Source organism: Teleopsis dalmanni, chromosome 2 (assembly GCF_002237135.1).
Source record: "Teleopsis dalmanni isolate 2A chromosome 2, ASM223713v2, whole genome shotgun sequence".
In the NCBI taxonomy this organism is placed as follows: Eukaryota; Metazoa; Arthropoda; class Insecta; order Diptera; family Diopsidae; genus Teleopsis; species Teleopsis dalmanni.
In genome coordinates, this window is record NC_051847.1 from 6590857 (window position 1) to 6603112 (window position 12256).

The 12256-nt window shown below is 29.7% G+C and overlaps 1 protein-coding gene across 2 annotated transcripts in view; it reads left to right on the top strand.

The window, feature by feature from the left end:
* The window catches only part of LOC119680609 (synaptic vesicular amine transporter), a gene marked incomplete at its 5' end in the record, with an annotated part of 37549 nt that overhangs the window by 20342 nt on the left and 4951 nt on the right, over positions 1-12256 (top strand).

Genomic DNA, 12256 nt, shown 5'->3' on the forward strand with positions numbered 1-12256 from the left:
ATGAGCTGTGAGCAGAATGAGCCGAAAAGAGTCGCTCATGGGTACACAAATACGAACTCTGGCTAGTAGTTCTAAATTCCAAAAGACACCTTTACAATATTATGTTCAAGTGCGGCTTACAAAATTTTAATATGTTAGCTATATAAGCAATACAAGTTTGAATACAAGTTTTTAATACAATTTGCTTGTTTTCTAATCGTCTCAGCTGGACTATATAACTGTGGTATGCTTAATTTCTATAACTCTTACAGTTAGTCAAGAGCTATAATATAGTGTTTGTCACTAATGACCATTGTCTATATTTTCAAATTCAAACAAATTGTTTTGTTATCAAAAAATAAGATACGAGCTGTCTTAACTTTTCACTGACTATATCTATTTTTTAATAATCTTTTTTCTATTTTAATAATCAAAATTAAAAAAAAATTTTTTATTTCATGCTTAACATTATCGTTCAACACTATAGCTCGAGGGTACCTTTGATTTGTACAACATAGGTACTTCATTGTCCTATATCTTGTGCATCATTTATCCAGTTTCTGACAACTAGGTTAACAACATCGCCTTAAATCTTATATGCTTTTTATCTGATATATATCTTTTTTTAATATTCAATGAGCAAAAACTCAAAATTGTTTTTTTAATTTTTATTATCTTCACCATCGCGACATGTATACGGGTTATACATAATAAGTTCTGATATTGCAATTTATAATTTCTCAGATATAAGTATTTTGCGGTGTTTTTTGGTACTTGTCTCCACAGTTTTATCAAAGGTCTATATATCACAAACATATGCTATGATAGACTTTATGATTATTTTGTAGATTTTGATTTTATATTGAAGGAATATAAGTCGGGATTTAAATATTTTTAGATAGCTATTGCTATACTTACTGCGACTGTGTATAGTTTTTTAAGTTATACATGTAATGCTGAGTATCCCAAGATATTCACAAATTTATATATATTGAGTGTTATAGATTTTATACTTGATGTCATCGATTCCCTTGTTGTTTTAAAGTACTTCACCTGTTTTCGTTAACAGATGTCTGATTGAAGAGAAGCGGATAACGAAGTTTTACTTCATTTCATGTTTTGAACAAGAGTATATATACCATGCAATATCTGATTTATTTAGTCTCTGCTGTGTCTTGTTTCCCTGTTGCACACGTGTAAACTAATCATTTATTATGGGTAACATGTATAAGACATAGACATCTATACTGCTTACAGATATAACAATAATTTGATATAAAAGTAGAACTTAGTATGTTCAAGGTTTTAACTGACAAGCTATCATATAACCTCACTAATAAATGAATTTGATAACACTGCATCCGCATTGCATTTTAAGAACTTCAGAATTTCAAAATATTAGAATAATTTTTTTTTGAACTTTAAGGATTTTTAAAAGTTTATTTGATCTTATATTAAGTATAATTTATTGCTACTTTTTCAAGGATTGAAAGACTATTACGGATTCATATTATTAATATATTATAAATCTGTACACGAATTATCGATTATTGTCTATTAAATAACTTTATTATATGTTACATATAGTTTAAATGATTATCGATATAATACATTTTTAATATAAGTTAATCTTAATAAAGCAAAAGGATCATGTCATATAAAACAGCAAATAAATCAGACGCTTAAGTTTGTATGCGAACTCTCTCTGAATTTGTTATATGTATATTAATGAATATTAATTTTTTTCCGCTATATCTAAGGTCTCCAATTTTTGTAATACTTTTGTATTCTCCATGCTTTTAGCACTATCCTTATCGTCAATATCAGCTAAATTATTTTCGCTGTCTTCTTCTAACATACTTGCACCTGCCTCTGAGTCACTCCTTCCTGCCGTCAAAGTCTTCTTTTTATTTTTTGGAGATGGACTACGACTGCAGGAGAAGAACGCATTCATCTGTCGATGCAATGCTTCTTTATTAATGCTAGTTTCCAGTATTTGCTTATTTATTATGGGGCTATAACGTTTCTCGAAGCTACGTTGATGTCGCAATATGTCAGGGACAGTTGAACGCCTCTGTTCCGGTGTCGATGTTGAAGAATTTTCCGTTTCTTTGTTGAGAATTTCGTCGGACATATTTTATGTACTTATTTCACTTTAATTAAAACTTTTACGTTATATGAAAAAGGTAAAGTATATAATTTTGAAATTATATAGTTATTTTTACAAAAATTGCTATGAACTATAAATTGCACAACCGTTTATACGCGCAGGTGAAACACTAATAAGACACGACAATAAACTTTCGCTATATTTTGTTATCCTTTTGTCGAGAAGCCTTCGCACGAATATTGTTGCGCTTTTAACGTTTTTTTTAAGTATTTTTAGTCAAACTTTCCTTGAAATACTGAACAATACTTGTATGTATATACATAGCTTTTCACAACAGTAACAACATTTTCGATGATGACGATGACGATGGCGATGACTATGTCAATTTTCCATCCATAAGATCCCATACCTCGTTTCACATGAAAGTCGATAGAAAGGAGGCATACACTGACGTAAGGTCATACAACCTTTGTTTTAATGGAAATATTCACGTCCGTTAAATGAAATATTCACAAACCAATCAGTCTTGTAGACACATATTTGATGGTTATAAAGGGTGTAAAGCAACTAGGAAGGGGGTAAATATTTTCATACTTACACATACTTTTGTATCGAATATTTCATATCAAAATCAACAACTTACTATTAGTTAATATAAATGAAAACTATAGCGAGAACTCATTTATTTTTTTTTACATATACTCGTATCTGCATTGCATGTCAATAATTTATTATATTTTGACGGCTCCCAAAACACTATACTAACTAATATTTAAAATATTTTCATAAATATTATATTATAGTGACTTTTTCACTAATAACTGCCAATACGCATAGTGTTCAGAACTGTTTAAAATTCTTTTATCCATTCTTTTATTTAAAAATTCCTTTATTCTTTTATTCTTTTATTTTTTATTTTATCTTTTATCTATTAAAATTAATTATTTCTTGAATACCAAATTTTGATTAATAAACCTAAAATATAACATTAATATTATATAGTATATTCAATAAGCTTGTAAGTAATATTGCTAAAAGCACTTATCTATATTATAGATAAGTAATTTTGACAGATATTGTCTTCAGATCATGATCCTTACTAATTAAAGAGTATGATTGACATTTGAAAAAGCTGGATAGAGAGAGTGAACTAAAAATATAAGATGTATTGCATATTAGTTTTATTTTTTTATATATATAATAGGTATATAAAAGTCAATATATATGAATTTTTTTTCACCAAAAAAATTTATCATTTCTTATTACTTTAAGTTTCTTTTATCTTTCTTGCAAACTGGTAATAGATTTCATGGGGTATGTTCTGATAGATAGTATTTGTCAGTATTAGATAGATCCCGTTTGAAACAGAACACTACAATCACCCGACCAAGAAGAATCTTTTAATTTTCAGTAACAAAACTCATAAACTAATGAAACAAATCATTTACTTACCAACACTGTTTTTTATCGACACCCTACTTATTTTATATTCATAAACGAAACAGCTAAAAATACGGAACCGCCTTCATATTTTTCGAACATACCAATAGTTAGTTGGGCCTAAGTCAATAAAGATATTTATTATTAAATAGAGAGCAACAATTTACTATAGCAATGAACTATGGGAAGCATGCCATTGCTCGTTAATTGGAAGTCATATACTCGTATTTAGTGGATAATAAAGAATATTACTTGCTTACTAATTATGAGTACGTAAAATTTTAATAGATTTTTGTCATGATTTGAAGAAATGGGAAACACTAAAGGCAGTAAAGCATTCGTCTTGTTTATTTTTGTAAAGTTTTAGATGGAGGTTTTCCATGCCATTTATAATAAAGTAAAAATACCGCACGAATAAAATTAAAATAGTTTTATAGTTTTGTTGCTTAATTCATTATTTTTTTGGTTACTTTTAAAGTTCAAAGATATAAAGCTATTTATGTCCTTAATAGTATGGTTCGGCTGTAGGTTGTTACAAAAACTTAAGATACGCTACAGATGACTTGTGGACTCTAATGTTAATCTCTTCAAAAATTATTAGAAATTTGTCTATATAAATAATTATGAAACCTGTGATAATCACGATATACACGATATAGTGAGTCATTGGGATTCTCTAGTGATAACTGCATAAACTATTTTGTGTTTATACTAAAAATTTTTAATTTTTATAATTACTATTTTCAGAAAAAATAAAGCACTTCTATAACTGATAACTGATAACTGAGGCTTTATGCTCTACGCTATGGTATTTTTAAATACCAACCACATAAAGATGCGATATTAATCTAAAAAATGTTATTAATTAAATTACAATAAGTGTTTGTGCTCTTATTAACCTGCAGTTAATTTATTTTTTAATTACACTTTTTTATATAAAAATATATTGTGAGACATTGAGAGAGCGCACCGTCCAGCAAGTGGCTCAACTGAAATGAAGGACTAGCCGAAGTGGACCACGAAACGACTTGGATCCTTTTTCGTCCTACGATTCTCGGTTTTCGTTATTGAGTAAAAGCTAGAAAGGCTTCCATACGCATAACTACATCTCTTATTATTGCAAATAGCTCATTTGGCCACACTTTTGTTAAAAAAAATCTTTTAATTAATGAGTACTACTGGAAGTTTTATTGTAGCAGTCTCGATACGCAATTTTCATTAAATTTTATGACTATATGACTATAAAATCTGCGTTTTGCAAAAGCACATTAAAAATCCCAATCACTTTGTATTTGATTAAATTGGCTCTCGGTATTAAATTTTTATCAATAACAAAATAAAATCCTGTCAGTAATTGACACATGCAGACACTGGTTGATTAAGCTGAAATGAGAAAAGATTTTATATGCCAGGTAACAGCACTTAAAAAAACGAATAGATGAAAATATATAACAGTGCTAGTTAACTGCACTAAAAACACGGAATAAACATGAGGAAAAATTTCTATAGAAAAAGTCACATGGAAATGTTATACTTGTGAATTCATAAATTTACTACATTCGAATGGTTATAAACAAATATAACATTTGCTACAATAACAATAATGGCAGTAATAATAAAAATGGCATACAAATAAATAATGGCGCCACAACAAATAAAAAATCAATAAATTGAATTAATTTCGTTTATTTGTAAAAAATGAAAGCTCCTTTAATAGTTCCCATGCATGATTATTTGCCTTCTAGTTGTCTAGGCTGTCTGTTGCTTTCTTAAGTATTTTATAATATGTACATGTTTTTATTTTTATTAGGTCGCTTTCACCCCATCCACAAAAACTCCGGCGGAAGTTGTCGTACGTGCATTATCCTGCGTAATATTTGCATGCAAATAGAAACATGTAACACACATAGTTCTGTCAAAGATAGGTGACATGTGCGCACAAATATGACTTATTACCCTTGAATAGTAATTATTTAGGCTTTTCAAGGTAATACCCATAAATAAAAGAACCCTTTCCAAAATTATATCATATTATAAATAAGCTTTTATAGACTCGTGTATTAATTGCATTTATTTGTGAAGGATAAAGTAGGAATGAACAACGTATGTAATTACTTTTTGAAATTGACATTATTCAGAAGTTAAACCTTTATAGCAAATATCTGATATATTTATATCTGAATATATTTATAAATATCTGAATATATTTTAGTGGCGTCATAACCAAACCCGTAGTCAAAAATGTTTTGACGGACGCCTATAGATTAAAAATCAAAATATTTTGGAATTACCTGCTTTTTCTCGATTAGAGTTAGTCTACTTCAACCGGATCAACTGCAATATTCAGTAAACAGGTATTATAAGAAGCGCACTGAAACTATCGCAACGAATAACATTTTCTATTTATAACGAAAAACGATCTGTCAACGGTATCTGTTATGATTGGTAACAGAATCGTAACGAGATAGTCATTGCCAGAAAATAACTTCCATCACTAAGCTTTTTCAATTTCAAAACTACAGAAAATTCTTTAACCATTAAGACATCAATACTGAAGATAACAAAATTTTATCATCCATATATTTAAGTATAGGCATACAGATGGATTCAGATCATCAAGCTCAATCACGGTTCCAGTATTCTGAATTGTTTTTGACGAAAAATAATAAAAACTTTTTTAACATTGAGAAGATATGTATTCTATAGACTTTCATATTGAGGTTATTTTCTTATTTTCCACTTTTCAAATGCTGTTAGCTGGCATCTTTATTTTAATATACATATTTAAATTAAATTGAACACTTACTGCACATGAGAAGATGAAATTACTTTATTAATTTTTTTATTCTGTGTATTTTCATTAATTGTATAAATAAAAATATCTACAAGTAAGTTATTAAAACTACGTAATATATATGTACGCTATATTCTATAATATATGTACTCTAACTTATTCTAAGTCAATTCACTTAACTTTTACCCTTGAATAAATAATAATTAAATTTCATTTAAAAATAATTATTATTTAATCTTTCACATATATTTTTACTTATTGATTCACTTCAATAAAACCGACATTAGTCCAGTCCAATGTTTTTATACGTTCACGTTCAAAACAAGCTTGCTGTTCATCCACCAATTTCTGAAGGAATTTATTCAATTGATTAGATAGCATATATATCGTATAAAGCCGTAGCCACACATAAAACATGAAAATAATTTTGTAGAAGTCAGATAATAGAATAACAATATAGAATTTCATAGATGGCTCGCTATATTTCAAGCGCTTAAAGAAGTAAAGAGCATGCCACATACTGAAAGTTAGAATAGCCGTAACGATTATAGTCGTGCAGATTGCTACGTAGTATACTTTGCGATATATGCTCGTGACAGAAATTCCTATGTTTTTAAATTGTTCCATTAGAAGCAAATAAATATTGAGTCCTGTAACGCTTTGCATACTCCCCAGTACTGCCGGAAACAATATTGTCACAGTAATGATATTATTTAACATGCGTATAAACAAATTTCCTAGAGCAGCAAAAATTGAATTACCAGCGATTGGTTCTGAATATCTCCACCAATTTTCGTAGAGCAAAGTTACATTTACATAAATGTATAATACCAAATGTATAATTGTTAACAGACAATACTTCCAAGACCAAACGAATATCTTCTTTTGTTCATCATATATAAATGGAAAGAGCCCAGTATATCGTATTAGAAACAGTGTTATACTGAAAGCGTCGTTAAGTGATTGCGGTGTACCAAATAAGAACATTCTGAAATACCACGGACTAAAAAAAGACTTTTGAAATACTCGTTATGGTCACACACGGGCAGTATATATATCAAAAAATTTTTCCAATTAACTAATTACTATTGGACACTCTATGATAATGAAATGATGACTGATAGTAGTTATTAATAATTAGTTACTGTAGTAAGAAGTAAGAGTGTATTATTTTTAATATTTTACATTAATCAGAAAATCAAATGTAAAATTTAAATTAATTCATATTGGTTACTTCATAACTTTTTGAAAATGCAATAATAACGTCCTTTCTATAAAGTACTTGAGTTACACCTAATAACTTACTTTAAATATCAATGGTATGAATGCTTAAAAATGCTTGACGCCATTATAGACTTTAGGACAAACAGTTAAGTTTAAATAAGAGCATGAAATAAAATATAAGTTCATTAGAGAAGGTTAATCACCATCTAAACTGTGTAATAAAAGAAATACAAGAGATGCTATTGCTCCACTATAAGAACACATTAAAAAGCTTCGTATTTTAACCTAAGTAAGAAACTTAGGTTATTTTTAAAAGCCACAAAAATTATATTTTGATTCAGTTCATTGATAAATTACGTTTTACAAAAATGAATATTAGTTATTACTTCGAACTATGATCAAAGTTAGGGCCCATCTGTCCAACACTTCCTAAAAAGCATCTATCTCAGCTTCAGTTCTCAGTTGCTTACATTCTTACCCAATAGCGTTAATGTGTGTATGAAACATAATGATTTTATCAAAGCGATATATAATTTCTTTATCACAAATTGAAATATATCAATTTAAAATTCCTGGGGGAAAAAACTGCTCTGTGATATCACAACAGATCAATTTTCTTAGGTTACTTTTTCATGACACAGTTTTCACTACCAACTATCTATCTATTTGTTAGTGTAAAATATTGCACTTAAGAAATCATCAGGTTCACAAATCAGTGTAGCAGAAAAAAATTGTTTGGAAGTAAAACCAAACTCCTAAGAAGTAGCTTACTACCTTAAGTGAAATATATATCTAGACCTTAATAAAGGTACAGTATATTTAATAAAAAAAACTATAAAGAAATATGAAGAAACATAAATAACATCACATTATTTTATTTTTTTGGCATCCCAAAATAAATGAATTAAAATGTTTTAAATAATTTATTACAGTTCACAAAGACTTTAGTATATATTTCTTAGCTCATTATTTTAACATTACATTAAAAATAAAATTTTTTCGAATGGCAACAGCTAATATTAATAATGCTGATAGTAATAGATTTATAAAAGATAAATTATTATCGCTGTATTTTATTGATCGTATGTATATCTATATATCTGCGACCCTCAAACTTATTCAGTGATTTGTACTGGCCCGCGATATTATCTGTTCTAGACATCCCTGATCTAAACTATCAATTTCTGCAAAATATCTGATACTCGCCTCTCGAAGTCAATTTTATAGGTGTAGTTACTAATGTTGTTAATGTCGTTAATAATCAATTATTGTTTCTTACAAATACAAAATAATATATACCTACAATCAAAATTTGGGCAAACTTTCTTCAATATAATTTATGTACCTTAAATCTTAATCATTAACAGTACAATTTTCACTGAAATTATTACTCAGTTGACTGTTATCTTCCATGCTTATACAGTCGTTTGCTTCATGATTGACAGCTTGGAAACCCTTTTTTGGTAGACTTGGCATAAATATATGCAATTGCTTTTTGGCATCATGATAACGCTTGTGAAAATTGGTTTTACCCAAATCATCGCTTACAAGGTCATTGCGCTTGTGACGTCCACCGCCTGCACTTGTTTGGCCTATTTTGTGTGCTGAATTATTATAGAGTCGTGCTGAAGCTAACGTGCCGGCTAAACGCCGAGTTGCACCAGCGCTGGAAGATAATTCGCAAAGATCTATGTTTCGTGCTGGTCTATTCAGTCGGACGGGCACACCTTCCCTATTAAATATTATTGTTATATGTTTTACAGATTCTGCACGTTTTCGTTCTTCCACTGGTTCCACTGGCTTTTTACGTACTCTTATATTTGGCATAGTTTGGTTTATATTTAAATTGTGTGCACTATTACAAGCGAATGAGTTCTTACGTCTAGGTTTTGTATTCTTTTGAGGCATTGTGTCCATTTCATGAGTTTCTTTCTCGGTTTTTAAAATATTCGTTTTACCTGCCAAGTCTAACCAATTTAAAACACGTTCAGCAAGACGCTCATCTGCATTTGAGGAAATATTAGTTAAAGTACTTTGTATATCCTGTAGAGAACTGCGTCTGGAATAATATGTATTCTCATGGAAATCACGTTTATATAAGTTTTCGAATTCGATAGGTTTTTTGCTGCAGAATGATGAACGTCTCGTACGTCTAGTAAGTTTCTGATGCTGTTGCTTTATTTGCGATTGCATTGATTGCTGATGTGGTTCGACTCTAGCCTGAGCTATTAATAATAAATTATCTACTGAGGTATTGGCTGTATCACTTTCAGTAAAATCCCCGCAAATATTGTGTTCAAAACTTTCTAAAAAAATTTTTTTGTAATACTTTCAAATATCTTTTAATTTAACAATACGAACCTCGACGACTGTTGCAAAGTAATGTCTCCGTTTTAAATCGTTGCCTCCTTATCTGCCGCGGTTCATAATCCAAAATAAAATGCCTGTAGCTGCGTCCCGTTTCCGTAGATTCTAGCCAAACAGAGCGTACGAACAGCGGACGACTTGCTGACTCCCAAATGGTTGTGCTTTTCATATTAGCTAACTTTCTCTGCAATTATGCTTGTGTTCCAGACATTTGCATGTTAATCAGCTCACAATGCTATTATATTAGAGTATAAAAAGTAATTAAAACATACTGTTTTAATGACAAAATCCCCAGTTTTTAACTGTACTGATGTCGCTTGTTACAATGTGACTAATTTCACCTGTTTATTCATTTCAATGTTTTATCGAAAAATCCTGCACGAGTGATTTGTTCTTTTTTATAGCGATTTGTTTACGGAAATACCAGGACAACTTGGTTGCGGTAGGGTCGTCACACGTTTTGCATATTAAGCAACATAAAAAATGTGACACAAAAATAGTTTTAGTGCCATGTGACTTGGAGCCAATGCTCCTCTATGGACAGATATTTCAGTTGTCAGCTTAGCATACAAAAATTTACTACAAACAAATTTTCCACTCTTTGCCTAGCGACCAGCTTGGAACTCCAGTTTGTTATTTGTGGTTAAAGTGTCTTTGGCACGCGAATTCTACTTCCGCTATTGTTGTAAGTACATGTGAAGACACCGGAAACTATTAATTGAATGGCAACCTACAACGTCAGTTTTCATTAAAAACTTTTTAGTTGCATTTTTTGCGAAATAATAGCATTTTCAAATTTATTAGGAGGCGTTAAACTTTTACTCTTAAACAAGCAAAGATGAAGGAGGGCATATCTACAAAGAATTGCAATAATAATAGACTTACGGATTGTTCTATTAAAATTTTCATTTCAGAACTTCTAAAAACAATAAAAATATTTTTATTTTAAAATATTTTTCTTTCTCGAAACAATGTATTTTTAGAACACATACTTGTATAAAATACACTCCTACTATTCAGCGTTACTCAGTTCACTCATATCTAAAAGACTACATATTCACTGCAGCTAAAAAAGAAGTAATGCATTTAACATATACCTTACTAAAAAATTTTTACAGATAATCCAAGTTGTTGGCTTATTAATAACGCTCTGAATCAGAATTAAGTGGGATAATACATTTCAATCAGTTAAAGTGTGTCATGCGTCAGACTAAGGTCCCAACCCAAGGTAAATCTGCATTTCTTGAAAGATAGCGGAGTTTACTGAAAGTTGAAGAGCCTATTCTGTTGCATAAAGCAAATTTTGTAGCAAGAGCTGATAGTTTAATTAATTTTGGTATATACTTTTGACCTTGCCGTCACCAGGAAAAGATAGTAATCTCCAAGAATTATATCTGCATTAACTAAAACACAGTAAACTATATAATTTTCGAAATAAGTTGGTCGTTAATCATATTTGTATAGTATATAGTAAAGCATAGGAGCAATTGCAGGACACATTTTATTTCATGTCTACTGGTTGGAGAAAATACTCTGTAGCTATTATATCTGCATTAGCTGATATTCAAAGAAACAAATGTTTTTTGCAATATATTTGACGTGAATCCGTCTTTTACAATATAAATCGAAAAGGAGGACGCAAGACGTGTTTAATTTGTTAAGGATGACACTAATAGGCAAAACGAAAAGTAGTAGATTTTTAATTGGATTTTACTCGTCAAGTCAAAAATTTATATAAAAGTGACTGCTTAAAATGTTTCGTATATAATTAAAAATAATTATGAAATAAGTAATCGTTTTTTCTTATAAGTTTATCGTTTAATGTGTGTTAATATATCATAATGTATAATATATATACAAAATTTATATATGTACTGAGTGTAGTTTTCATGTTTTCTTATATTTTTGAATAGAACAAAAAAGTATCTTAAAGTTATAAACAAATAAAGGTAGACTTTATTTAAAACCTTAAGATTAGATGTTAAGTGGTTTGAAAACACTTTTAACAACTTTTGTTTTAATTGCTGCTCTTAAAATAGGCACTTAAGTGTTGTGTTCAAGCACTAATCCTATATCTCGACAATTTGATAAGTATCTATGGAACTACATTCGCTGCAATCGAGTAATGTTTGCAAATAACGCATATCGGTTTGAGTTAAATACTCAGCGGCATGCAATTGCAAAACAAAAACAACGAATTATGGGCAGCACGTTCTGTGCAGTTGTTGCATTCCGAAAGTTTAGTGCCTTGGGTGCACTTCAAAATTCATGTAACGGAATTTATGGAATTATACTGGAAACTATTTGAGTGCAGCACACAAATAATAAATTTAATTTTCAGA